The sequence below is a fragment of the Macaca fascicularis genome, chromosome 13, assembly GCF_037993035.2.
Source record: "Macaca fascicularis isolate 582-1 chromosome 13, T2T-MFA8v1.1".
Classification (NCBI taxonomy): Eukaryota; Metazoa; Chordata; class Mammalia; order Primates; family Cercopithecidae; genus Macaca; species Macaca fascicularis.
Window position 1 is genome coordinate 9,648,537 of NC_088387.1, and position 27,602 is coordinate 9,676,138.

Below are 27,602 nucleotides of genomic sequence, written 5' to 3' on the forward strand. Positions count from 1 at the left end.
TTTTATTTATTTATTTTTCGAGACAGTCTTTCTCTGTCACCCAGGCTGGAGTGCAGTGGCACAATCTCGGCTCACTACAACCTCCACCTCCCAGGTTCAAGTGATCCTCCTGCCTCAGCCCCCTTAGTAGCTGGGACCACAGGTGCGAGCCACCATGCCCAGCTAATTTTTGTATTTTTTTTGTAGCAACGGGGTTTCGCCGCGTGGCCCAGACCAGTCTTGAACTCCTGGACTCGAGCAATCTGCCTTCCTAGGCCTTCCAAAGTGCTAGAATTACAGGCGTGAGCCCCGCACCCAGCTTTATTGTGGTTTTGATTTGCATTTCCTGGATTGCTAGTGGTGTTGAACATAGTTCTATCTGCTTATTGGCTATTTACGTATCTTCTTTGTGGAGATGTCTCTTCAAATCTTTGCTCATTTTAAAATCAGGTAATTTGATGTTTTGTTGTTGTGGCGTGGTGATTTATTTATATATTCTGGATATTAACCCCTTATTTGATACAAGATTTGCAAATATTTTCTCCCATTTCATAGGTTGCCTTTCCACGCTGTTGATTGTTTTCTTTGCCTGACAGAAGTATTTAAGTTTGATGTAGTTCCATTTATCTACTTTTTTTTGTTGTTGCCTGTGCTTTTGGTGTCATATCCAAGACACCATTGCCAAATTCAATGTCATGGAAGTTTCCCTTATGCTGTCTTTTAGGAGTTTCATAGTTTCAGGTCTGAAGGATTAAGTCTTTAGGTAGTAGTTAGTATTAACATCATTATGATTATTATGACTACTTCTGCTGCCCAGAAATGCCTCCTGCCATTGATGCAGAAAATTAAGAGCTTACTATAGTACATTTTAACGTAATAAATAGTGACTGTGTTCACTCACATAAATCTCTCTAATATCCTCGGTAGAAGGAATATAAAAGAAATAGAAAGACGTGATCCCTTCTCTCAACTAAAGCCTAATCCACGAGATAAAATATTAGTCTTGTGTGTTCTCAATGCCACCTCTTTGCTCCCTTGCAGCCTCTGCTCTTGCTGGGTTGCAATCGTTCATTCCATTTGCAGTCGTCATGAATACTTTGCTTGTTTCCAACTGGGCTTCCTCCATCACCGTGTTGTGCAAAATACAAGAGAGAGGTGCCACCGCATCGCTAGCCATTAAGGGGACGTTTCCCTCAGGCATTCAAGCAAAATGAAAGGGCTCTGGAAAAGACACACACGTTGCAAATGTTGCTAATGCTGTGGTCAACCCTTGCCTTTAGAACAGTTACTAACAACAGAGAAGGGTCATCAGCCCCCGCTCAGTGTGTGCAGTCCACAACTTAGCCATTGGCAAGGAAAAACTCTTTCAGTTCTTTCAGCTCAGAGCCCCCACTGCCACCAAGTCAGCTCCAGGCGCTTGTCCCCTTTGTTGATTTCTGGAGTCTGCCTGACCAGAGAGACCACAGCTCATGGAGGCCCTAGTTTGTGTGGTTGGAAACCCCAGCCTGTTCTCCCTCCCATCTGAATTGCAGTTTTCCCTCTTTCCCACCCCCTTGACTGACTGGGGCTTTTCTGTGTGAGAGGATGGAGATGTTACTTATGTCCCAGACTAGAAACCATGCAGACCTAAGTGAACCTGAATCAAGGGAGCAGGCAGCCTTCTAGTCTGGACCAACTCAATAAGCAAAGACTCAGGAAGCAGCACCCGGGGAGAGTGCCTGAGCGAGACGGAGCCCCCGCCAGCCCACCTGTGGGGCTTCACCGGCGCATATGTCCGCTGCTGTGCGTATCCTCCCTAAGGGGAAGACCTGGGGAGGGTTGCAGCTGCTCGGAAGCTCTGAGGACACTTCCTCCGGGAATGATTCTAAGGGCCGGGCATGCCTAAGAACTGGGTGGCCTCTCAGGATGCTGTGTGGCCCCTGTACAGAGCTTGAATTTTAGCTGCCTAGTAACTCACTGGCCTCCCTCAGAAAACCTCCTTGAAGGAGGGGTTATCTCTTTCCTATTGGCCTAGCACAGTGTGTGCCACCAAAAAACGGGGCCTTACGATAAGCAGTCCGTTTATCTCTATCCTTTTACTTTCCTCCTTTTCAAATCCTGAGTTACAGGTGTATTGTCACTTCCGTGCTAGACCTTTAAGCTCTAGGAAGGCAGGGCCTGCTTTGCTCACTGCTGCCCTGCAGCGCCTAGAGAGAGCCTTAGAATCATGATTTTGTTACACGAAAGAAGGAATGAACGGATAGATGTGCGACCCTGAACCTTTTAGAACCAGCTTGCTATTTCCTAGCTTGGTGGGGACGCAAGACCCATTTATGATTCCTACGACCCTGATGTTAGCCTGACTCCACTCCCCCTGATCAGTAAATACCCTCTTCCCCAGCCCCCTTCTCACCCTGACCACCTGGCTTCCTACCTGCACTGGGAGTGTGGTGTTCAGCCCTGTATTAGTCAAGGTTCTCCAGGGAAACAGAACCAATGGAATGTGAGCATATAAAGAGACACATTCATTTTAAGGAATTGGCGCGTGAAATTGTACAGGCTGTAAGTCTGAAATCTGTAGGGCAGGCCAGCAGCCTGGAGCTCCCAGGAAGGGTGGATGTTGCGGCTAAGTGGAAGGCGATCTGAAAAAGCAGAATTCTCCCTTTCTCGGGGGACCTCAGTCTTTTTCCCTCCCACTGACTGGATGAGATCCCCTCACATTACGGAGGGACATCTGTTTTACTCAAAGTTTACTGCATTAAATGTTCATCTCATCCAAGATATACCTTCACAGCAACATCCTGATTGATGTTGGACCCAGTAGGTATTATGGCCTAGCCAAGTTGACACATAAACTTACCAACACCTCCACCTTGGTGAGCCTCCAACTCAATAAGCAAAGACTCAGGAAGCAGCACCTGGGGAGAGTGCCTGAGCGAGACGGCACTGTAAAGTGCACCTCACTTTTCACTACCCTTCACCCCAACATGGGAAGAGCCAAGTGGGCCGCTCATTTTCCTCATTTTTACCAATTTCTTACAGAAACTTCATGAAAATCTGACTCTAGAATTTCTCTGGGGAACACAAACCACCTTTCCTTCAAAGCCCAGTGACTGTTTGGTGCATGTTTTATATTAAATGTTCGCAGGAACACAAAGACGCCCTCGCATGGCTTATATTAGCTTCTCAAAGGTATCAGTGGAAGTTATTTTGAACAAAGACATTGGGTATTCCATTTCCCTGGGCCCAGCTGGCCTCGCCTACCCTCTCATTTCCTGCCTGTCTTCCAGCAGGTCAGGAAATAGAGAACACGCCATCCTGGGATGCTCCCGAGGCATGTTCACATCAGATAAGCCGAAGGGCTGCAAGGTCCAAAGGGATAATACGCAGGCGTATTCATTCCTTTAACTCTTTCCTCAAACTGACACGGTCACTGCGGAAAGCTTTCCATTGCTGGTGGTGGGTTTGCCGGACACAGAAGCTCGTAACATATGTAAAGGAAAGATCAAATGAAACAAATGCAAAAAGTGCCTTGTGGCTTAATGGTTTGCAAAAGTCCCTCTTTACTTCCTTAATCACGGGCCATGGTACTTTTCATTCTTACAACTGGTCTGTGACCCACTCTTTGCTCCAGGGTGTGTGACAGTTGCCTGAGCCTGTTTCCCAGCCTCACCCAGGGTCCCCCTCTCTGTTTTAAGAGGTCATGTTTTCTCCCTCATGACCATTTTGAGTGTTGCCCCAGCTACCCTCATAACTGTAGGCGCTCTGTATGGAAAGCCCACATGGAGAGTTAGCCTCCAAATTTTGTTTTCATCTTTCCAACAAGCTTGGGCATAGATATTTCCTCCCCTCTTACAGGTAAGTCAACTGATTCTGAAAATGTAGGTGCCTTGGCCACAGCTACCCAAGCAGGCAGGGACAGGGCAAGATCAGGACTCAGGTTGGCTGATCCCAAAGCCCTGTGGTCTCCGGCACACTGAGGCAGAAGTGGAGAGTGTCCTTCTAGTTCTTCTTTCTCTCTCCTTCTCTGCGAGACGCCTGGTCTCAGGAGCTGGAAGTCTCCAGCTTCTCCCCTTCTGCCCAACATCACTTTATTTCAGAACAGATTAATAAAGTCATCCATAATGAGGTGTGAATAACTGAGGTGGATAATGTATTCCTTCTCCTCAGGGCAGTAGGGGAGCTTGGCAAAGTCTTTATCTCTGGCTGAGACCCAAGGAATGACACCTCTCATCGCCCCCAAAACATTACAGTTCTGCGTGAACCACGGGGTTTATATCTAGTAATGAAATTTTGGGTACAGCCATGTGGCTAGGGGAGGTTTTGTTTAATTTCTATTTGTGGGATCACAAAAGAACCTTCCTTCATCCTCCAGGAGGCATCGCCCTGTAGCATGTTTTGCTCATGAACTCGCCTGAGAGCCATTCTCGGGGGGAGAAGGCATCCTGCTGCAGAAATCAGGGATATATTCTCTTTGAATCTGAGTCAAGAATGGAGTCTCATTTGTTTCTATGTGTCCACAGGGTTTGGCACATCAGCGAGGCTCAAAAAATGCTCAGTGAACAACTCTTGAGTTAATGAATGGGCTTATTTGTTTGTTCATCCAACACAAGGTTGTTGAGTACCTCTGGTATGTTGGCCACTCTGCAGTGTGCTGGATATACAGGTGAAAAGATAGACATGATTCCTGCCCTGAAAAGATAGTTACAAATTAGCGGATGCACAACAGTGTAAGTGTGACATAGGGCAGGTGATCTACCCCTGCCTGGGGCTCAAGGAAGGCTGTGGCAGGGCTCAGTAGATGCAGGGCAAGCAAGGAACTGCAAGAAAAGGGAACATTATGCACAAAGGGCTGCAGGTAGTGGGAGCTGTGTGTTTGAGATACTGCACATGTCTAGATACTGCAGTTTCTACATTGTGACCAGAAAAGGTTGCAAAGCTGGAGAAGTAAGAGAGGAACTTCGAGAGTTGGGCCAGATCCCAAAAGGTTTTGTCTACTAGTGCTTTATCAAACTTGTCTTGACTGCAATCCATGGTAAAAAATTAATAATAATAATACATCTTACAATCACACTCAGGGCATACACCCAGGCATGAATCAACAGTCACAAACAACACTGGCCCTCATCATGCACAAACCACTCTACAGTATTTCTATTCTAGTCTACTTTCTAAGTGCTGGTTATTGACTTTACAACCTTCTAATGACTCTGCACACACCTTTGTAAGTCATGGGAGGGAGTCTGGACTTTATCCCAAGGTTAGAGGGAGCCATTGACAGGTTTTAAACTGGGGAGTGATGTGGTCTAGCTTCCTTGGTAGGATGACATTCCAGCCGCTGCAAGGGTGGATAGTGGTGGGTGTGAGGAGGGCCACCCTGGGGCCTGCTGGTTGCTGTGATCCAGCTGAGAGAGGAGCACACCCCAAACACAAGCATTGATGGAAAAAAAGTGGATCGATTTTTGAGATTCTTAAGACAGAGAATAGATGGTTGGCTGGAAGGAGGTGAGAGGAGGGAGAAGTCAAGGGTAACTCCAGGATTCTGCTTTGGAAATTGCAAAGACAATGGTGCTGTCCGTTGAGATACAGAGCATGGGGAGAGCCCCACCCCCCCCGTGAGGGTGAAGGTGCTGAGTTCCATGTTGGGCAGATTGGATATGAAATATCCAAGAGCCAACGTCCCATGGACTTTGGTACTCAAGAAAGGGAGCTGGGTGGGTGTGTGGAATTGGGCTGAGCAGCATTCCAGAACTTAGAATAGAGGAGGTATCCTAGAGAGGATATGTGAGAAAAACAAGGACAGACTTGGAACACTCACAGTCCTTCTCCAGAGTGATCTTTGAATCCGAGTAAGAATCAAGTCACCATCTCCAATACACTCCAGCCCTCGAATAATGTTACTCAGAGGAGGTTAACACAGAACAGGCTTGTGTTTGACCTGATTGTTAAACAGTGTCTCAAGAAACCTGACCTGAGCCTTCATTATGGCAAATAAACCGCTTCTTCTGGCTGAATATGGGGGAAGCCACATGGAAATTGCTAACCTGGGGGCTGGTTCACTCCTGTGGCTTGGCCATGTACTTCCAATGTTTTCCATCTTGGCTGTTTTTGAACTAAATGTGTTCCTCATGCTGGAGAAAACATGTGTTTGATGTTATTAGAAACCTGAACGATTAAAATATGTTGGAAATTACTAGAAATTGGAGCAGCTGGTATTGAAATATTCTAGCCCTAGGTTTAAATGAGTAAGTTGGCTTCCTTGATAAGCAGTAGTATTAAATTCCAGCCCCCCAATTCGGCAAAGGACTTGGCTGCTATCCAGGATGTGGCCTGAAATAGCGGGTTCTGTCTGTCTCCCTCTCTCTGCCTTCATCTCACTGTCTCTGTTTTCCATTCCTGCCCATCACATCCAAGTATCTTGAGTTAAAACAGAAATGGCATAAAGTGGAAACATACAGATAAAACGCTACTCATTTTTTAAATTGACCTTTTTCTTATTAGCACAATAAGATATGTTAACTGCAGAAATCTTAGAACATATAAGTTAGCAATGGAAGAAAAGTAAAAATAATTCATCCATCTAGTAAATGATTACTTAGTGGCCACTATGCTCCAGAGACTGTTATAGGTACTGAAGATACAACAGTGAACAGAACCAACAGGAATCCCTATCTATCATGCATGTTAGTAATAAGCGCTCAGAAGAGGAGGACAGGGGCATGAACTAGCAGTGGGTTGGTTGTTAACATGGTCACTATGATGAATGGGGAAGGACACACTGAAAGGTGATTTCTGAAATAAGACTTGCAGGCAGTGGGGGAAGGAGACAAGTGGACAGCTGGAGGAAGAATATTCTGGGCAGAGGGAAGGGCACATGCAATGGTCCTGAGGAGGGAACATGCCCCATATGCTGGAGGCACAGCGAGGAAATCAGTGTGGAGGAGCAGAGTCAGGGGTGGGGGAAGGAGGCGATATGGGGGTCAGAGAGGGAAGGTAGAGCTGAGGGAAAGAGCATAGAAAGCTTTCTAGATTTGTAAGTAATAACTTTGGCTTTCCCTCCCATTTCTAAATGAGTTTGGAGCCAATGGAGAAACTGATGCACAAGAGTGACTTGATCTGATTTGCATCTGACCAGGAGCACCCTGACTGCTCTGTTGATGAGGGACTTCAGGAGCGGGAGGTGAGAGGCAAGGAGATCAACGGGGTCAGCCCAACACCCCGTTGCACAAGCACATGCACACTTACTTCCAATCTTGTTTTTAACACATACACATGTATAAATGGGTTAAACTCTACAAACTCTTCTTGAACTTTCATTTTGTACTTGTTTATTCATGAACATCTTTCCATGCCATTGAATATCTGCCTACAGTGTCATTTCTGGTGCCTAAGACAATTTTGTTTTAGACATTATATGACCAGGCAGAAGGATTAAAAATCTAGCCTGGACCTAGTGCTCACCATATTCTAGGCACTGCAGGGCTCCTCCCCATAACACTGAGAGAGGGAACCTCAAGATGCCCATTTTCAGATGAGGGATCAAGGGTAAGGAACTGGCCCAGATTCATAAAGACTCACAAAAAGCAGAGTCAACATTTATCCCAAGCGCTACATCACCTCTCCTCCTAACCAACTTGCTGTCATTGAATTTTGAATGAGTTTGCAACTTCTCTCTTTTATAGGCATAAAGCATCCCTGTAACTAAATCTTTGTAAATGTCAATAATTGTTTTCCTAGAACCAATTCCTGGAATGGAATTTCTAAGTCAATTCATTTAAGGTGACAAAGAAATGATATTTGTTTTGTAAATTAAACAATTATGAACAAATTGTTTCAAATGCTTAGAGGAACCACATATTTATTGAACACGATAAATGACAATTGATTTACAAGCAGTAATTACCATTGGTCTGATGGGGTTTCTTTGAAACGTAACTTTCTATTTACATAGTTTCTCCTGAACAAGAACTTGACCGAAGCATAAGCAGGCATTTCTCTAGCTTCAGCCTTTGGCTCCACATGCCCCAAGACAGGTTGGTGGCAGTACCCCACAGCAGACACCCACACCAGATCCCACCCCTCAGAGATTCAGGCAGATGCCTCCTGAATAGCTATGCTGCACCATGACAGTACGACAGGGTAGAGAGGCATTGCCACATTCTAGATGTCCCCTCCCCCACCCCCCAGCCTAGGAATGAGAGGATGGAACAGTATTAGAGTTAGACCTTCAAAGTCTCCCACATAGCCACCCAGCCATCCTGGGCAGACAAGCTATGCAATCTCTAAGTAGAAATAACCCCTACCTCTGGGTTTGTGGTAAAAGTTAAATTCGACAGTCTATTATGCTAATATTTGGCCTACATGAGGCTCTCAGCAAACCGTGGCTAATACCGTCATCAGCTTCATTCAGATTTACCATCGTGTGTCCCCCCTCCTCTTCTCATGCTTCCCTTCCCCCTCCCAGCCCTCTGCTACCAAAATATAAATATGTGCTAAGAGAAAAGAATGTGCTTATATAAGAGATCTAGAGTAGTCAAATTCATGGAAACAAAGTAGACTGGTGTTTACTAGGGGCTGGAGGAGGGCGGAATAGGGAATTCGAGTTTAATGGGTACAACTTTTGTTTTGCAAGATGAAAAAGCTCTGGAGATTGTTTGCGCACCAGTGTGGATGTACTTGCTACTGGACTGTACACTTACAGATGGTTAATGCACTAAATTTTACATTATATGCATTTTACCACAGTTTTTTTTAAGTTAAAAAAAGCTTTTGTTCAGGAAATAATGTGCTTATACCACAATACTCTCATTAATCTTGGTGGTCAAGGACAGGGTACGCTTTATACTTTCTGGTTATCATTTCCAAAGCTCCTGTACAGCGAGCTGGCCCCTGCCCTTGTCTCAGACTCTCCGCCACATCCCTGCCCCATGCAGCCCATGGAAACCACAGCCGGGTGGCAGGGTGAACACATTCCCGGCAGGGTAAGATCTCTTTTAACGAAGTATTGTTGTGTGTGTTTGTTTGTTTTTAGTTTAATGTAAATGTAACTCCAAGTCTTCGATATCCCTATGAAACAGGTATTATGACTTCAGAAAACACAAAACCTTGTCTTGGCCCTCTGCCCCGAGCCAGCCTGCTGCCTTTCTCCCCCCACACCCTCCACCTTTCAAAAATACTTTACTTTTCTGTGTCTCCTCTTCCACCTCGGCTTGCATCTCTCCGTTTTAAAATGCAGGTTTTATTATCATTCAGGTATGGTGAGGCCGACAGATCAGGGAATGACTGCCATTGAAGAGTTTATTACTCACCGTTCCCAAAACAAGGGGGCGAGCCACACCACACAGGACCACACGGGGGAGCACCAGGGCCAATCCGGGGAAGCGGGAAAACATGGCAGGAGCCTTCCCTGTGGTTTCCTTGAGAAAGGCGAGGCAGGCAGAGGATAGGCTAGTTTGAATTTCTGTGATCTCCGGCGCATACGCCCTAGATTGTCTGGTATCTGCCCTGGAATGATTAGGGCGGAGGATAGTGGCCAGGAGCGTGAGAGCCTCTATAGCAGAGGTGCTTGGAGTGTGGGCGCTGGACTGTTTGGTGTGCAGATGAAAGGCACACCCGGCCGGGCGCGGTGGCTCACGCCTGTAATCCCTGCACTTTGGGAGGAAGAGGCGGGAGGATCACCTGAGGTCAGGAGTTGGAGACCAGCCTGGTCAACATAGTGAAACCCCATCTCTATTCAAAATACAAAAAAAAAAAAAAAAAATAGCTGGGCGTGGTGGTGCGTGCCAGTGATCCCAGCTACTCAGAAGGCTGAGGCAGAAGAATCCTTGACCCCGGGAGACCGAGGTTGCAGTGATCCACGATTGTGCCATTGTATTCCAGCCTGGGCAACAAGAGCCAAACTCTGTCTCAAAAAAAAAAAAGAAAAGAAAAGAAAGAAAAAAAAAAAGGCACACCCATGGGTGCATCCTGTGTTTGCTATCGCTAAGAATTGGCTAGCCCTGGGAAGGGCACTCCTTCTAGGACCAGCAAAGCCTCAAATGTCAGAACATCAAGCTAAGATGCTCCCTTTACCCCTCCCCACTGCCCTGAATCTCCTCTCTTCCTAACTGCTAAGTCCGCTGTTTTCTTCCAAGACTTCGCCCTTCACCCCATGATATCCTCTATCACAGGTTCTCACCCCTGGCTGTCCACAGGAATTGCTGGAGGGGATCTAAAGACCTGAATGCCCTGGCCTCGCCTCCCACCAATTATGTCACTCCAGGGAGGGGCACAAGCACCAGGCAGCTTTAGGGTTCCTGATAATTCCAAAGTGCAGCTGACTCTAGATTTAACCCCCCTTTTCACTCCTCCTTAGGAAAAAATACTTCATTCTCCAAACCTCCTCCTCCTCGTGCTGCTGTTTTCTCATCACTCAGGCTGTTCTTTCTCAGACGTGAAGCGTCCAGCCCCAGCCAGCACAGACTGCGAATAAGCTAAACAAAGGAAACTGTGGCATGAAGCAGCCCAGGGGTTCTCTGTCATGAGGCATTGGAGAATCACTCGGGTGGGTGCTGGGGGTGCATTTCCTAAGACTCACCCCCAAAGTGCTGTTCTGGTGGGAATCTGCTCTGCTGAGAAGCACCCAGTTTTTTCCACGTTATCCCCCTTCTGTGGTGTGCTTTCTGCTTTCTTCCTTACTGAATCAAGTACCTACAAGAGATAAATGTTTTGCTAACAACTTTATAAAATAAAAAAGATGGCACTGAGAAGATCATCATGTAAAATAGGTGAAGAAATGCCTGTCAGTAGTTGTGAAGAATACAGAAGCCTGGGTCCCAAATGGGGCAACTACATATTTAAAAACACGTCCTGAAGACTGATATATTTCTAAAAGTTCATTTGCTCTTTTTTCCTTTTTCTTTTCCTTTTTTTGCATGTCATAGTATTTTGGAATTTTGTAACAGTAAAATGAGGTGCATTAAAGTAGAAAAACTTAAAGGACCGTAAAGTATGATTGCTTTGCTTCAACTAAGAAGGGCTCCCTTGTGTACACATGACTTCCCCCTGATCATCTGTGGCCAGTGGAGAAGAAAGGCCTGACTGGGAAATTGAAGGAGCCAGCAGGGCTCCACGTGGGGGAACTCTTGGCAACATTCAAAAAACTTTACTCCCATTCTCAAGATAAGAAACATACCAACCCGGCCCCGGGTTTTCCATACCTAGTGAGGACACACTGGGGAGGTGGTCAGGGGACTGCGGTGATTATCCGCCTTCACACACACAGAGGAAACACGTCCTCAGATGCAGGCTGTGTGCCCCTCTCCTTGATGTAAATGTTTTTCATTATTCCTTTCAACTACAGTCACGTCAGTCAGAATTAAAATAGCCTTAGACAGTTTGGCTTTCGGATCTACCTCAAGTCATGGCTTGACTCCGAAGCCCATATTTATTTTATTATGACAAATTTTCTTGGCCAGGAGCAGTGGCTCACACCTGTAATCCCAGCAATTTGAGAGGCCAAGGCAGGCAGATCGCTTGAGCTCAGGAGTTCGAGACCCGCCTGGGCAACATGACAAAACCACCTCCTCTACAAAAAAATATGAAACACACACACACACACACACACACACAGAATAGCCAGGTGTGGTGGCATGCGCCCTGTAGTCCCAACTACTCGGGACACTGAGGTGGGAGGATCACTTGAGCCCAGGAGGTGAGGTTGCAGTGAGCCCAGATTGCACCACTGCACTCCAGTCTGGGCAACAGAGTCAGATCCTGTCTCAACAAACAAACAAACACATAAATATAAATATTCTGTAAAAAGTTGTAGGAAAAATATTGTTTTGCATTAATTTTTTCTAATTTTTTAAATCTTTCAAGCAAACTAATGTACTGCCATTAACTCCTGAGGTTGTAAAAGAATGGACAGAGAGGAGGGGGAAAGAGAGAGAGAGAGAAAGGATGAAAGGAAAGAACTTTTTTAGGAAATGAAAACTGAAATATCACTTTCCTCTTAGTTAATAGTAATTTTCTCCAAATAGTAATATTCTAAATCAGAGAGCTTTTATTTTTTTAATTAAAATTTTTTTTTTTTTTGAGACAGAACCTCACTCTGTCGCCTAAGCTTGGAGTGCAGTGGCGCGGTCTCGACTCACTGCAATCTCCGCCTCCTGGGTTAAAGCGATTCTCCTGCCTCAGCCTCCGGAGTAGCTGGGACCACAGGCCCCACCACCAAGGCCAGCTAATTTTTTCTATTTTTAGTGGAGACGGGGTTTCACCGTGTTAGCCAGGATGGTCTTGATCTCCTGATCTCGTGGTCCGCCCACCTTTGCCTCCCAAAGTGCTGGGATTACAGGCTTGAGCCACCGCGCCCGGCCTTTTTTTTTTTTTTTTTTTTTTTTTTTTTTTTGGAGACAGAGTCCTGCTCTGTCACCCAGGCTGGAGTGCAGTGGAGCGATCTCGGCTCACTGCAACCCCCGTCTCCTGGGTTCAAGCAATTCTCCTGTTTCAGCCTCCTGAGTAGAGTAGCTGGGACTACAGGCGCACGCCACCATGCCCAGCTAATTTTTGGGTTTTTTTGTTTTTGTTTTTTGTTTTTGTTTTGAGACGGAGTCTGGCTCTGTTGCCCAGGCTGGAGTGCAGTGGCCAGGTCTCAGCTCACTGCAAGCTCTGCCTCCTGGGTTTATGCCATTCTCCTGCCTCAGCCTCCCGAGTAGCTGGGACTACAGGTGCCCACCACCTCGCCCAGCTAGTTTTTTGTATATTTTAGTAGAGACGGGGTTTCACTGTGTTAGCCAGGATGGTCTCGATCTCCTGACCTCGTGATCCGCCCGTCTTGGCCTCCCAATTTTTGTATTTTTAGTAGAGACAGGGTTTCACCATATTGGCCAGGCTCAAACTCCCGCCCTCAGGTGATCCACTTGCCTGGGCCTTCCAAAGTGCTGGGATTACAGGCATGAGCCACCATGCCCAGCCCAGGGAGCTTTTAGATACCTTCTTCTATATTATTATAAGTTATCTGTTGCCAAAATTAGGTTTGTTTCATCCATTTGGGCTCTTTTCAATTCATAGATCCAAGGGCATTGTTTTGTGTTACTTATTTCAAGGACAGCTTCAGAAACGGTTCTTAGAAAAGAGAAACGAACAATATGCAATAAGTCCAGAAGGGTTTTTTTCCCAAATGGGTTTGCACAGTCAGTCCCCCGGGGAGTTTTTGAATGGTCTTGGAGTTCTGGTTTGGGTCAAGATGATACCCGGACTTCAGCTGGTCCCTCCATGCTACCCCTGTCTAGAAGGGTCTCTGGGGATGGGATCTGGGAGCAGAACAGATCAACTTGTTCCTATTGGTATTTAAAACCTGCTGTGCTGACCCTAAATGGCCCTGTGCTGGGTTGGGCATTGTTCCCACCAAAATTCACCATCTACCAGGAACCTCAGAATATGACCTTATTTGGAAATAGGGTCTTTACAAATGTAACCTAGTTAAGATGAAGTCATACTGGATTAGGGTGCAACCTAAGTGCAATGACTGGTGTCCTTATAAGAAAAGGAGAGGAGCGGCAGAGACATAGAATAATGCTGGGCGAAGGCAGAGGCAGAGATGGGCAGGATGCAGCTACAAGCCAAGTGCCAGGGATTGCCAGGAGCCACCAGGAGCTGGCAAAGGCAAGGAAGGATGCTCCCCTAGAGTCTTCGGAGAGAATGTGGCCCTGCCGACACCTTGATTTTGAACTTTCACCCGCCGGAACTGTAAGAGAATAAATTTTTGTTGTTTTAGGCTCCTTAAGCTTGTGGTAATCTGTTATGGTAACCTTAGGTAGATTCCAGCCAAAGAGGCTAGCATTCATTGGGCCTCGCTCAGGCCAGGTCAGTAGATGCTACAAGATGAAGCAGCCTAATAGATTAATAACATCAAGTCTTTAAGGATGGCAGAGCCTGAAATTTTGGGGAGGAGAGAGAGAGCAATGGGATAGAGGAAGAGGAAATAATATCTTAGTAACAATTTCAGGAATAATAACAGTCACTATATTAAGCACTGTGCAGAGTGCGTTATTTCTTTCTTACACCAACCCTGGGTAATGAATATTATTGTCTATATTCTACATGTCAGGAAAATAAATTGAGAAGGCTAAAGGGCTTCCCTCCAGTAACACAGGTTGTAAGAACCAACTCCGAAGCCCCAGTACTAACCATTCTACAGTGCCTCATCTCAGAGCACAGGTTTTCCCGGATTGGGCTTTCCAAAGCAGCCTTGGGATGTTAACCTTTTGAGCAGCAAATATTATCACAAGGGTGACTTCTGGGTAACTTAGATAACCATTTAATTAGTAATGCATTAGGCATACCACTCTCTCTGGCATGTATCTGGATAGTCAAGAAGGATGGAGGGACTCCACGGCTGATGTCCTCTTCTCTTTGCTAGCAAACATGCAAATATCACCCCCTCCCTCAACCTAATGTGAGCACTTTCTATTTAAAATGATGGATGCTTAAAAAGTGAGGGTGGAGTCCACTGATCTTTTACAAAAGAGCAAAGGCAATAATACAATGGAGACAAGACAAAGAGAGTCTTTTCAACAAACGGTGCTGGGACAACTGGACATCCACATGCAGGAGAAATGAATCTAGACACAGATCTATGTCCTTCACAAAAATTAACTTAAAATAAATCACAGTGTAAAATGTAAAACTATAAAACTCCTAGAAGATATATGGAGATTGGAGATTTGTTTTAGATACACCACCAAAAGCATGATCCGTGAAAGAAAGAATTCATAAGAAGGACTCCATTAAAATTAAAAATTTTTGCTCCACAAAAGACATAATCAGGCAAATGAAAAGACAACCCACAGACTGGGAGAAAAATATTTGCGAAAGACATATCTGATAAAGGACTGTTATCCAAAATATGCAAACAGCTCTTAAAATTCAATAATAAAAATGAAACATCTGATCAAAAACATGGGCAAAAGACATGGAAGAGGATTGACTGGTGGCAAGCAAACATATGAAAAGATGGTTCAACAGCATATGTCATTAGGGAATTGCAAATTAATACAACAATGAGATACTACTACACACTGATTAGAATGGCCAAACTCCAGAACATTGGTAACGCCAAATGCTGAGATGGATGTAGAACAACAGAAACTCTCATTCGTTATTGGTGGGAATGCAAAATGGTATCGCCACTTTGGAAGACAGTTTGGCAGTCTCTTGCAAAGCTAAACATACTCTTAGAGTATCCAGCAGTCACACTCCTTGGTACTTACCCAAAGGAGTTGAAAACTTAGGTCCACACAAAACCTTGCACATGGAAACTCAGAAGCAACCGTGATTTCTGTCTTAGTCTGTTCAGATTGCTGTAACAAAATACCACAGACTGGGTAGCTTATAAACAACAGAAATTTATTTCTTGCAGTTCCGGCAACTGGGAGGTTCAAGATCAAGATGTCAGCAGATTCAGCATCTGGTGAGGGCCTTTTTCCCTGTTCATAGAATGGCACCTTCACTGTGTCTTTACATGAAGGAAGAGGCAAGGGATCCCTTTTGGGACTCTTTCAAAAGGACACTAATCCCGTTCATGAGTCCTCTACTCCCTAGCCTAATCACTTCTCAAAGGCTCTACCTCCTAATATCATTACCTTGGGGATCAGAATTTCAGCATATGAATTCTGGAGGGACACAGGCATTCAGACCATAACAATGCCCTTCAATAGGTGAATGGATAAATAAATTGTGGTCCCTCTAGACAATGGAATATTATTCAGTGATATCAAGCCATGAAAAGACATGGAGGAAACTTACTAAGTGAAAGAAGCCAGTCTGAAAAGGCTACATACAGTATGATTCCAACTACGGTCTTTTCCTCAATATCCATGGTACATTGGTTCCAGAAATTCCCTCCGATACCAAAATCTTTGGATGCTCAAGTCTGTGATATAAAATGGCATAGTATTTGCATATAACCTATCCATGTCCTCCCATATACTTTAAATCATCTCTAGGTTATTTATAATATACCTAATATAATGTAAATACTATATAAATAGTTGCTCTATTGTATTGTTTAGGGAATAATGACAAGGAGAAAATACCCAAACATGTTCAGTACAGATGCGATTTTTTTCCCAATGTTTTCGATCTGAAGTTGGTTGAATCCGCAGTGGTGGGGTTCAGGGATACAGGGCTGACTACACATGACATTCTGGACAAGGCAAATCTATGAAGACAGGAATAGATCAGTAGGTGCCAAGGATTGAGGAGCAGGGAGGGATGAACAGGCAGAGCATGGGGGTGGTTAAAGACAGTAAAACTATTCTCTGTGACACTACAATGCTGGAAATTACACATTTGTCAAAACTCATAGAACATACACCACCAAGAGCGAACCAAGGGTGATTAGGATGTGTCAATGCAGGTTCATGGCTGTAACAAATGGACCACACTGGTGGGAGATGTTGATAATGGAGGAGGCTGTGTATATGTGGGGCAGTGCGTGGATGGGAAATCTCCGTACTTTCTCTCCATCTTGCTGTGAACCTAAAGCTGCTCCAAAAACAATTATATGTATGTTAAAAAAAAAAAAAAAAAAGCGATGAGGTGGGAAGTAGAACTAGGCATGTAGATCTCAGTGCCGGCCGGTTCACATGACCCCCCGCCCCAGCGCAACCGTATAAGACACAATCTTTTATAGTTTCTCATTTCATCAGGAGTCTGACACAATACTTTCTTTCCTTCCTCCCTTCCTTCCTCCCTCCCTCCCTCCCTCCTTCCCTCCCTCCCTGCCTCTTTCTTTCCTTCCTTCCTTCCTTCCTTTCTTCCTTCCTTCCTTCCTTCCTTCCTTCCTTCCTTCCTTCCTTCCTTCCTTCCTTCCTCTCTCTCTCTTTCTCTCTCTCTCTTTCTTTCTTTCTTTCTTTCTTTCTTTCTTTCTTTCTTTCTTTCTTTCTTTCTTTCTTTCTTTCTTTCTTTCTTTCTTTCTTTCTTTCTTTCTTTCTTTTTCTTTCTCTCTTTCTTTCTGTTTTTTCTCTCTTCATGTTGCCCAGGCTGGTCTTCAACTCCTGGCCTTACACAATCCTCCCACCTCGGCCTCCCAAAGTGCTGGAATTACAGGTGTGAGCCGTGGTGCCTGGCCCACAATTCTTAACTGTAGATAATAAATTCTCTTTGCATCACAAGGCAGCAGAGCTCAGCCTCTTCCACTTCTCTATGCTGTTCCCGTTCGCTGCCAGTCTCAAAGGTTGGGGCACTAAGAGTCCTCTGAGACCAGAGTCCTGGCCCCTTAACCAGGGATTTTAATCCAGTGAGTCTGCCATGGGTCCCCAGAGTCTGTCCTCTCAATAAGCAGCCCGTGTCATCTTCATGCAGCTATCTGCAGACCACATCTGGAGAAAAGCAAATCAGATTATAAAGCTCTAAAAGGCAGAAGTCACCATTGAATCTCTCATGCCTGCCCCATGGTAATGCTACTCAGGAAATATTAACTGAACAAATGAATACATTAATTTCTTGTCCAGTGTCTTAGAAAGTTAGGAGGATTTTATATCCAAGTTTTTTTTTTTTTTTTTTTAATGTAACAGAAAAGGAAAATGGCATTGTGTGCTAAGTCGGCTGACTGTGCTGGGGAGGGAAGGGTCTGGCACTCCTTGAGATTCTGGATATGTGCTTTCTGCCAGCTGGAGGGCTCTAACCTGCTGTTAGAGAAGGATGGCAAAAGTCTAGCTTGGAGAAATTTCAAAAGGATGACCCAGGTGACAAGCTTCAGCCTCACTATGCAATGCTGTGTGACCTCATGGGAGTAAAACAGCTCAGGTAATGAGATCAGGAAAAGTTGTGCAAAGCATTAAACACCATACATTTAAAACATTTAAAGTTGACTTTATTATGAAGCAAAATGCTCAGGAAGAACTCAGGACCCCACCCCAGGGGACTCACATACCCATAGTTGGTTCAGACAGCCCCCAAAAGCTGGCATGCTGTGTGCTTGGGACAGAACTTGCCAACTGTCCTAATAAAGACCCTTCCCAGGCCAGGTGTGGTGGCTCATGCCTGTAAACCCAGCACTTTGGGAGGCTGAGACAGGCAGATCACTTGAGGTCAGGAGTTTGAGACCAGCCTGGCCAACATGGCAGGAACCCTGTCTCTACTAAAAATACAAAAATTAGCTGGCCGTGGTGATGTGCCTCTGTAGTCCCAGCTACTCAGGAGGCTGAGACACAAGAATCCTTTGAACTTGAGAGGCAGAGGTGGCAGTGAGCCGAGATCACACCATCGCACTCCAGCCTGGGCAACAGAGGGAGACTTTGTCCTCCCCACCCCCACCCCAAAAATAACAACCACAAAAAAAGTAAGACGCTTCCTTACCCCTGTCTAGTGTTTTGTGAGATGCAGCGTGCTTTCCCACATATTGAATCTTTACAACTCTGTGAGGTAGGTACCCTAATACCATTTTACAAAAGAAGAAACTGAACAGTTGGGAATTTTTTCCAGGCTATAAGGCAGAACCAGTACTATAATTTTGATCTTCTGAGTCCAAGTCTTGACACTTTAAGACTGAGGCCCCGTTTCCTCCTGTATTTCATTGGTTCATCGTGACTTTATCTTGGTTGGTACTTTGGTGGGTTTACATGGGCAAATAAGTTTAGCTTGTCCCACCTCTTGCCCCACTAATACTTCCTAATTCAGATCATGGTTACTAACATGGGTCAGGGCACAAGGACTCAGTGATTTCAATGATGTTCCAACCTTGCTCCTCCATATGTCATGGGCCTGTGTAGGAAGGGCAGAGGTGCTGCTAGAGTTACCAAGCTGTCAATTAGAATTCTCAAGTTTTGGATGGGTGTTGTGCCTCACTCCTTCAATCCCAGCACTTCGGGAGGCCAAGGCGGGTGAATCACCTGAGGACAGGAGTTGGAGACCAGCCTGGCTAGCATGGTGAAACCCAGTCTCCACTAAAAATACAAAAAGTAGTCAGGCACGGTGGTGGGCACCTGTAATCCCAGTTACTCAGGAGGCTAAGGCATGAGAATTGCTTGAACCCGCGAGATGGAGGTTGCAGTGAGCCTAGATCTCGCCACTGCACTTAAGCCTGGGCAACAGAGCGAGACTCTGTCTCAAATAAAAATAAAAAAATAATAAAAAAAGGAATTGTCAAGTTCTTGGGTTATATTAAGAACCCTTTTTGCAAAAACAAATTGGAGCAATTATAAAAAGTACAATCAGTTGACAGCAAACAGACATGAGGGATCTTTTTGGAGGTGATGAAAATATCCTCAAAGCAGATTGTGGTGATAGTTTTGCAACATTTTAAATTGGCTAAAAATCATTTAATTGTCAATGTGCAGAGGGCGAATGTCATGATACATAAACTAGGCCTCAATGAAGCTGTTAAAACATTAAAATATCAAAAATAATTTTACTAGAGTACGTAAGCTGTGTCTGTTTGCTTTACACTACAAATGAAAAAGTATATTTTCCCCAGGCTTAGAGGTTTTGTTTGTTTGTTTAGAATTAGGGCATAAAATGTCAGAGAAAATGCAAAAGGCACAAATAAGTTTAAAATTAGTTTTTGAGAAAGCCAGGTAAAAGAGTAGTAGAGGGCCCCACAGATGTAATTTTGGAGAAGGAAACAGGTTTTATAAAGCAGCCCAGTGAAATGTGAGGTGTCAGTACTGGGTTTTTCTCCTGTGTAAGCCACACCTGTCCCAGGAACCCCTGGGTGCAGGCTACTTGAGATGTCACACGCTCTACCTGGAGAAACACAACATTGGCAGGTATTAATTTTTAGCGTGTTGAAAAAGTGCTAATTGTCTCAGATTCCACTGAAATATAGAACTCCATTTTTAAGCAAGTGCCATATGCTTTGTGCCTCTAGCAAAATCTTCATACATGGTTCAGGGACTTTTAAAACCCTACCTTAGAGGCAACACCTCTAAACTAGTTAAGAAAGGAAGTGAATAAGTTGGCTTTTAATAGTAAAATGCACAAACAAAATTCTCAAGGATTAATTTGGAAGCTGGTGACCCTAAGTCAATTATATGCTTTGGCCTCCTCTAAAGCAGTGGTCCCCAACCTTTTGGCACCAGGGATCCATTTCATGGGAGACAATTTTTCCACAGGACCGGGAGTGGATGGTTTTGGGATGAAACTGTTCCACCTCACCAGATCATCAGGGATTAGATCATCAGGCATTAGATTCACATAAGGAGTGTGCAACCTAGATCCCTTGCGTGCACAGTTCACAATAGGGTTCCACTCCTATAAGAATCGAATAATGCTTCTGATCTGACTGGAGGCGGTGCTCAGGTGGTAATGTGAGCGATGGGGAGCAGCTGTAAACACAGATGAAGCTTTGCTTGTCCTCCACTCACCTCCTCCTGTGTGGCCTGGTTCCTAATGGACCAGGGAAAGGTACTGGTCTGTGGTCTCAGGGGTTAAGAACCCCTGCTCTAAAGAAGGGTGGTAGCATAAAGATGCTTAAACACGAGTATTTTACGGCCATCCGTGGGTTATATTGGACTTTTCATAAGTTCTTAAATAACCAATTGCTCTTGCTCATAACCAGAGCAAGCATAGGCAGTCAGTCTGAGTCATAATCTATGTGAATCTGTAGAAATAAATTTGTCCACACAAGGAAACCCTCATGTACATTGAGTGGGTATGCCTAACATGGGGTTACCCAGGACACAGGAAAGGAGGGAAGAGTCGAAGAGTAAAAAGAAGATGTGACTCGACTTCCATTCTTCCATTTGTATCAGCGTAAGCAAATCACCTAATTGCATTGATTGAGTTTCCTCATCTGTAGGTGGGAATAGTCACGTATCATCCCAGTGGCTGTGAGAAAGAAGTAAAAGCACATTTTGGAAGCACTTTGTGTATTTAAAGTCTTATTCTAATACTACCTATTACTGTTTCTTTGGTCAGAGCAACAACTCAGTCATTGTTAGATTGGGGATATGTAGAGGCCTGAAATCTTCAAGCCGGCCTCTAAGATTAGAGTATCCCAGCCACCAGCTGGTGTGCAAGGCTCTGGAGCTATGAATGGGTTGCTGGTGTGTCTGAGACATTAACCTCTTAGCCCTGGCAGCAGCAGCACAGGCCTGCGGTCGGTCACTCTAGTGTGCCCTACGAATCACATTTTCTATATAAGTCTTGATTTTAAAAGGGTGGGGAAGCACCAAGGATTGAACAAAGAGATGAGATAGTGTCTGAGTCTCCGCGGCCACCCTGCATCTCCCAGGGGTCTGGCGTTAAATCCTACATTCTCGACAGCCAGCAGATTTTAAATTTGAGGGGACAAATAGGCCTCATCCACATCTGCTTGAGAAGCATCTGCAAAAGCTGCTGCATCAGATCCACACAGGGTCCTATAGGCCTGAGGGCTACCTGTGTCCTGAGTGCCTGCCAAAACACCCGTAGCCCTGCGGCAGTCCCACACACGGGCCCTGCACCCACGGCCTTCACATCTTACCTTTCCTGCTGAAAGACATCCTTGCTGTGGCTCCCAATGCTGACTCATTTCTGATATAAAATTGATAGGAACTGCTAGTTATATCACTATCTGAGTGGCCTCTCTTTGCATAGCCTAGGAGTTAAGGCATGGGTCCTGGAGTCAGATCGTCTGGTTCTAATGCAGGACCCTACTACTGTACTTTCTAGATAAATAACTGTGCATCCAGTTCTTCATCGGTAAAGAGGAGTCAATGTGAGGGTTAACTGAGAGAAACCGTGTCAGTAGTTCCTACAACTGAGAACGTTTACCCTGGATGGCTTATTAAAATGCAGGTGGCGCCCCCTGGCGTCCCAGGGTTTCTAATTCAGTAGGTCTGGAGTGGCCCTGAGAATTTTCCTTTCTCAAGTTCCTAGGTGATGCGGATGCTGAAGACGCAGGGGCCGAGCTTCGTGACCACTGAGCTGTGTAAGGGGATCAGCACACGAGAAATGTTAGCCATTACTAAGAAGAATAGGCAATGAAGATGTGCCTCATTAAAAGACTTCCCAGTTGCGTTGTATTTGAAAATTTCTCCCCAAGAATCTTGTCCAAGTCGAGGAATAAAAAATCTGGTTCCTTTCAGCTCACTTTTCTTTGAAGTTAAGACACGTGGCGCGACACCTGTTTCTAAACACAGCTACTTGATGTATTACTTTTGGCAGCTCTTGCATATTTTTTCACCGCCAATAAAGTTATTGAAATTGAAATATACCATCTGTTTGAGAGTTTGTATCAAAAAGACAGGGACAAGGTTGCAGGTAATGACAGAGTCAAGCTGTTCCCACAGCAAAGGGCTGTTCCTAGCTTCCCCATCTGCCAAAATTGACTTCGTTTCTTAGATTTGGCATCCTCTTTTGAACCAACATGTTCTTCTGGAGCAGGGATTAAAAATCCAATATCACAAAACCAATTGGTTTTACCTGCAGCAATATTAAAGTCTATGGAGAAAGACGGCTTTCCACCATTTGGCTGAAACAGAACCAGCAGAGAGAAAGCAAATTCTATCAGATGTACATATATATGTAAATGCATCTATATATAATTCCAAATCTGATAATTAAAATGTAGATGTACCTGTGTGTAGTGTGTACTTGACTTTTTTCTTAATGTTTGTGAAAAACAGTTCCAAAAGAACCGCCTACTCCCACTGTGCATGTGAGAGTTCCCTTCGCGGATCAGGGGTTGGCAGCCCCGCCCCCGGAACGCACCTGGGCGCAGCCTCGACCCCTCAGGGTCCAGGTGCAGAGGGACCGGGATGCACGCAATACCTTTCGACGTAGAGCTGGGCAAGGGGCCAATAGGAATGGATGCTCCGACAGACAAAGCCACTTGGGAACAAGGACGAGCCCAGGGCAGCTTTTGCTGGAGGGACCGGGGAAGTGTCACAGGGGGCGAGTGGAGTTGCTGGGGAGGATACGGTAGCATGTGGGATTTGAAGGTGGGGAAGATTCCGTCGTTTTCCTGACCACCTAGCAGTGATGCTGTGGGCTTTCTGGATGGGACAGGACGTCAGACACAATAATCCATTCCGCCGTCCCCACGCAGCGCCTTTCAGCCATTCTGTTTCAGGGCAGGGAGGAAGGAGAGGCATGCCCTCTAGCTGAAGGTCACCCGGGGCTCACCGCCCGGTTGCCAGGAAGTCTCCCTCCTCCACGTGGCAAAGTCTTCCTCCTCCACGTGTTAATCGCCGCTGCTCCTCAGCTCCCTGTGCCTCCGCCAGTCTCTCTGGTTCTGCCTGCCTTTGTGCCTTCGTCAAGCAATTATCCCTCCCTGCTTCAATCAGGGTCCGGCGGATCCTCTTCAAGCCTGATCTTGAGGATGGGAAAGGGAGATAGACATTTCTTACCTTCTCCTTCCTGACTGCTTAAAGCCAAACATATTCCCAGCCGAAGATGAGTGTTGCTACCTGAAACGCAAGTTGGCGAGCAGAAGGCCACTCGAATCCCCGCTGACCAGGCCTTAGGAGGACCGTTGGAGCTCTGGAGAGCTGCCCCGGCGCCACTGCAGGGACCTCTGCTGTGTCCCCCAGTCCCTTAAAACTCTCCCGGGCCGCATTTCCCCCTCTCATGTCTGTCTCATGAGGCCACTCACAGCCTGGACTCCTCTCCCCAAGAAAACTTGGCAGGATCTCCCCCGCTGTGCTGAAAACAAAAGCCTGGACGGGAGGTATATGGGGACCAGGAAGAGCCAGCTTAAATGGAAGGAAATGGAGGGAACACAGCTCAAAAGCTTAGCCAAGTGGGGCTTTGCTGTACTATGTTATCTACTTTTGCCTATGTTTGAAATTTAACATAATAAAGACTTTTAAAGTTGGGAAAAGAAAAAGGGGAAGAGAACAAAGAAAGATAAAAGAAAGAAATGAGAGAAAAAAGAAAGAAGGAAGGAAAAAAGAAAGAGAGAAGGAAGGAAGGAAAAAAGGAAGGAAAGAGGAAGAAAGGCTTTGGCAGGTCAGACACTGGTACTTCCCAGCCTCCTGAGGCTGCCCCAGCGCGCCCCCTGGTGGTCGCACATAGAATTGTCCTATTCGGTGAGCAGAGACAAAGGTTCCTTCCCTCATCCTCACGAAGTTCAGTCCTTTTTTTTTTTTTTTTTTTTTTTTTTGAGCCTGAGTCTCGCTCTGTCGCCCAGGCTGGAGTCTGATGGTGCCATCTCTGCAAGCTCCGCCTCCCAGGTTCACGCCATTCTTCTCCCTCAGCCTCCCGAGTAGCTGGGACTATAGGCGCCCGCCACCACGCCCGGCTGATTTTTTGTATTTTTAGTAGAGATGGGTTTTCACCGTGTTAGCCAGGATGGTCTCGATCTCCTGACCTCGTGATCCGCCCGCCTGGGCCTCCCAACATGCTGGGATTACAGGCGTGAGCCACCACGCCCGGCCGAAGCTAAGTTTTTAGAAGCCCATTCTTCACCTACCTGGGAAGGAAAACAGAATGGGATTTTGTTTGAAATTTGTCTGTACCTCAACTGGCGTAGCTTGGGGGTGGGGGGATGGTTCTTCTTTTCCCCATGCTTGTCAGCGTCACAGACATGAAGTCATCCTCCCCAAGCCACCGTCCTCAACACAGACCCATCTTTCCCTTGGAGTCTCAGCTTCCAGTCTCGGCTCCACTGGTTACTACTTTGCTGAACTGGAGCTCGTGCGGACTGTATCTGAGCTTCCTTTTCATAATTTCCCTGCCTTCTTGCCAGGTGTGAGGATGCGGAGGGAAGGCTTTAGAAAACCTTGCAGTAAACACAATGCATGGGTGGCCACGTGTCTGCTTTGCTGAAAGCGCCTTCTATCTTTTGTGTGGACACAGTTCACTGAAGACTCTGCGAGTGCACAGCTAGCCACACCATGGCACACAGCAGCACACAGCCTGGTCACACTTTTCTTAGTTGATTAATCACACTTCAGTTAGAGAGGATGACTTACCTCCTGACACTTGGCAGAGCCTCCCAGTTCTAGGGTGAGATCATTTGGAAAGGAACTAAGATAAATACCTTGAAACGGTTCAGTTCCCAGCTAGCTTCTGTTGCAGCTTTAAATTCATAGTGTGGCACCCATTTCTCACCGTGAAAACTGCCGGAGATGGTGAGTGCTGTTATTCCAAGAACACCAGCAGAATATTTCTTGTTCACTTGTTACCTTTTACTTTGATCTTCGTGCCCTAGTCCCTTGTAATAAAAGCACTGTTGATTCAGATATTAACAACAGGACTGGGACCAAAATGCTAAATTAAAATATCTAAGACAGGTTGTTGTCCAGAAGCCAAAATAATTTTAATCAGGTTCAACCTCAAGACATATACATTAAAAAAAAAGATACCTTGCATTATTTGCTCCTTTAGTTAAGCATGAAATCACTCTCTGTAATTATCATTGGGAGGAAAATCTAAGTTTATAGCATAGAGAAGAGTGCAGATGAAGAATTCACTATCAGCTAAGATTGACAGGCACATGGATGCATGAGAGTGTGCTTTTTCTCAGTGGTCCTTTATTCTCTGCTCCAAGAGGAGCTTAATCCATTAGGGCTTCCTACATGCATGTCATGGTTCCTGCCATCAACAAATTTGCAGTTTAATCCAAGAGACAGAAACCCCTAAACTTGAAACAGTGAGGGAGATGGAGTTAATTTATTAATGCCTTTCTTTTACCGGGCATTGCACTTGTATTTAACGACTCTAGGGGTAAATATATAATTACCTCCATTTCACAGATCAGAAAACTGAGATGAAGAAGGGTCATAATTTTGGTTTGAATGAGAGATAATTCCCATTTATAAATGAACACACCATGTTTCTGATTTTTATAGCTCAGAAAAAGTTTGGATACTGGTACCCACCACTGAGAGATGAACCCATTCTGCGTGTGCTTGGGAAGGAAGACCAAGGATTGGTTGGGTCTAAACTGAGGTAGCATCACCAAATAACTGCCACTCCCAGATCCTCTAGGCCTTGTCTGAGGCCTTCTGGCTTCTTACATTGCCCACATTCCCCTCGGTGTGAGATATCTGTTAACAATGACCAAAAGGAATTTAGAAAAAGAGAAGTTTCTTACAAACAGAGGTGTATCCAACAGCCAGATGTCCAGGCTGGATAAACGATGCAGGCTGGACTTCCCCCAGCCCAGGTGATGTGACTGCAGACCTGAGCTACTGAACACACTCTTACCACATCAGTGAGACAAAATTAAAATTAATATTATATTTACCTTTTTGAAAGTAAAAGCAAGTTTATTAAGAAAGTAAAGGAATAAAAGCTCATTTCATTTCCTTTTTTTTTCTTTTTTTTTTTTAGAGACAGGATCTCACTCTGTTAACGAGACTGGAGTACAGTGACACCTTCTTAGCTCACTACAGCCTCGAACTTCTGTGCTCGAGCAATCCTCTTGCCTCAGCCTCCTGAGTAGCAGGGACTATAGATGCAAGTCTGCCTCATTTTTTTGTAGAGATGGGATCTCTCTATGTTGCCCAGGCAGGTCTTGAACTCCTGGCCTCAAGTAATCCTCCTGCCTCTGCCTCTCAAAGTGCTGGGATTATAGGCATGAGCCACTGCACCCAGCTAACACTGTATTTTAAAAGTCCTTATCTTTGGGGGAAGTTCCCTTCTCCCAGTCTGTGCTTCTGGAAGTAATAGTATAGCAGCCCCACAGTTATCCAAGACGTTACCATTAGGGAAAACTGGGTGAAGGGCACACAGAATTTCACCATATTATTTATTATTATAACTCCATGCGAATTTATACTTATCAAATAAAGTTAAACACACACACTTACATTTCTTTTTAAAAATTAAAACTTGGCCAGGCGCGGTGGCTCAAATCTGTAATCCCAGCACTTTGGGAGGCTGAGGTGGGCGGATCACAAGGTCAGGAGATCGAGACCATCCTGGCTAACACGGTGAAACCCCGTCTCTACTAAAAAATACAAAAAACTAGCCAGGCGAGGTGGCAGGCGCCTGTAGTCCCAGCTACTCGGGAGGCTGAGGCAGGAGAATGGCATAAACCCGGAGCTTGCAGTGAGCTGAGATCTGGCCACTGCACTCCAACCTGGGTGACAGAGGGAGACTCTGTCTCAAAAAAAAAAAAAAAAAAAAAAAAAAATTAAAACTTAAAAATATATACTTAAAATTTGCTAAGAGGGGAGATCTTAGGTGAAGTGTTCTTACCACCAAAACAAAATGATAATACCAGAAAAGTGGCAGGAGGGAGCTTTGGCAGGGGGAGCTGGGTACGTGTTTGGCCTTGGTGGTGATAGGTTCTCGGTATATTGAGATGTAAATTTGTACAGCTTTTGACATGTCAGTCATTCCTCAATGAAGTGGGTTTTTTAAAAAACTAAACAAATATTATAGCAGCAGCATTAACTATCATTTATTCATTTACTCAACAAATATCTATTGGACTCTTACTGCACGCCAGGCACTGTTGTCAGTACTGGGAGATAGCAGAGAATAAAACAGGCAAAACCTTTCTCTTGAGGAGCTGGATTCTAACGCTAGTTGGCTAGACCAAGGCTTCATTCCAACAGGTTGCTGAAAAGTCAAGTTATTACATAAACACTAACTACAAAGTTTACTTCCTCAGTTTCCCCAGAGGAGAGCTGATGAGGTTTCTCTGGGCCCCTTGACAAGACTCAGACAATATTTGTGAATACGAAGCTTTGTCCCAAGTGGTAAATAAACTTGTTTAGAAACAC

At 45.2% G+C, this 27,602-nt stretch overlaps 1 protein-coding gene across 1 annotated transcript in view; it reads left to right on the top strand.

Moving 5' to 3' along the window:
* Positions 1–27,602, top strand: part of GPR45 (G protein-coupled receptor 45) — a 92,136-nt gene that overhangs the window by 60,842 nt on the left and 3,692 nt on the right. The window lies entirely within an intron of this gene.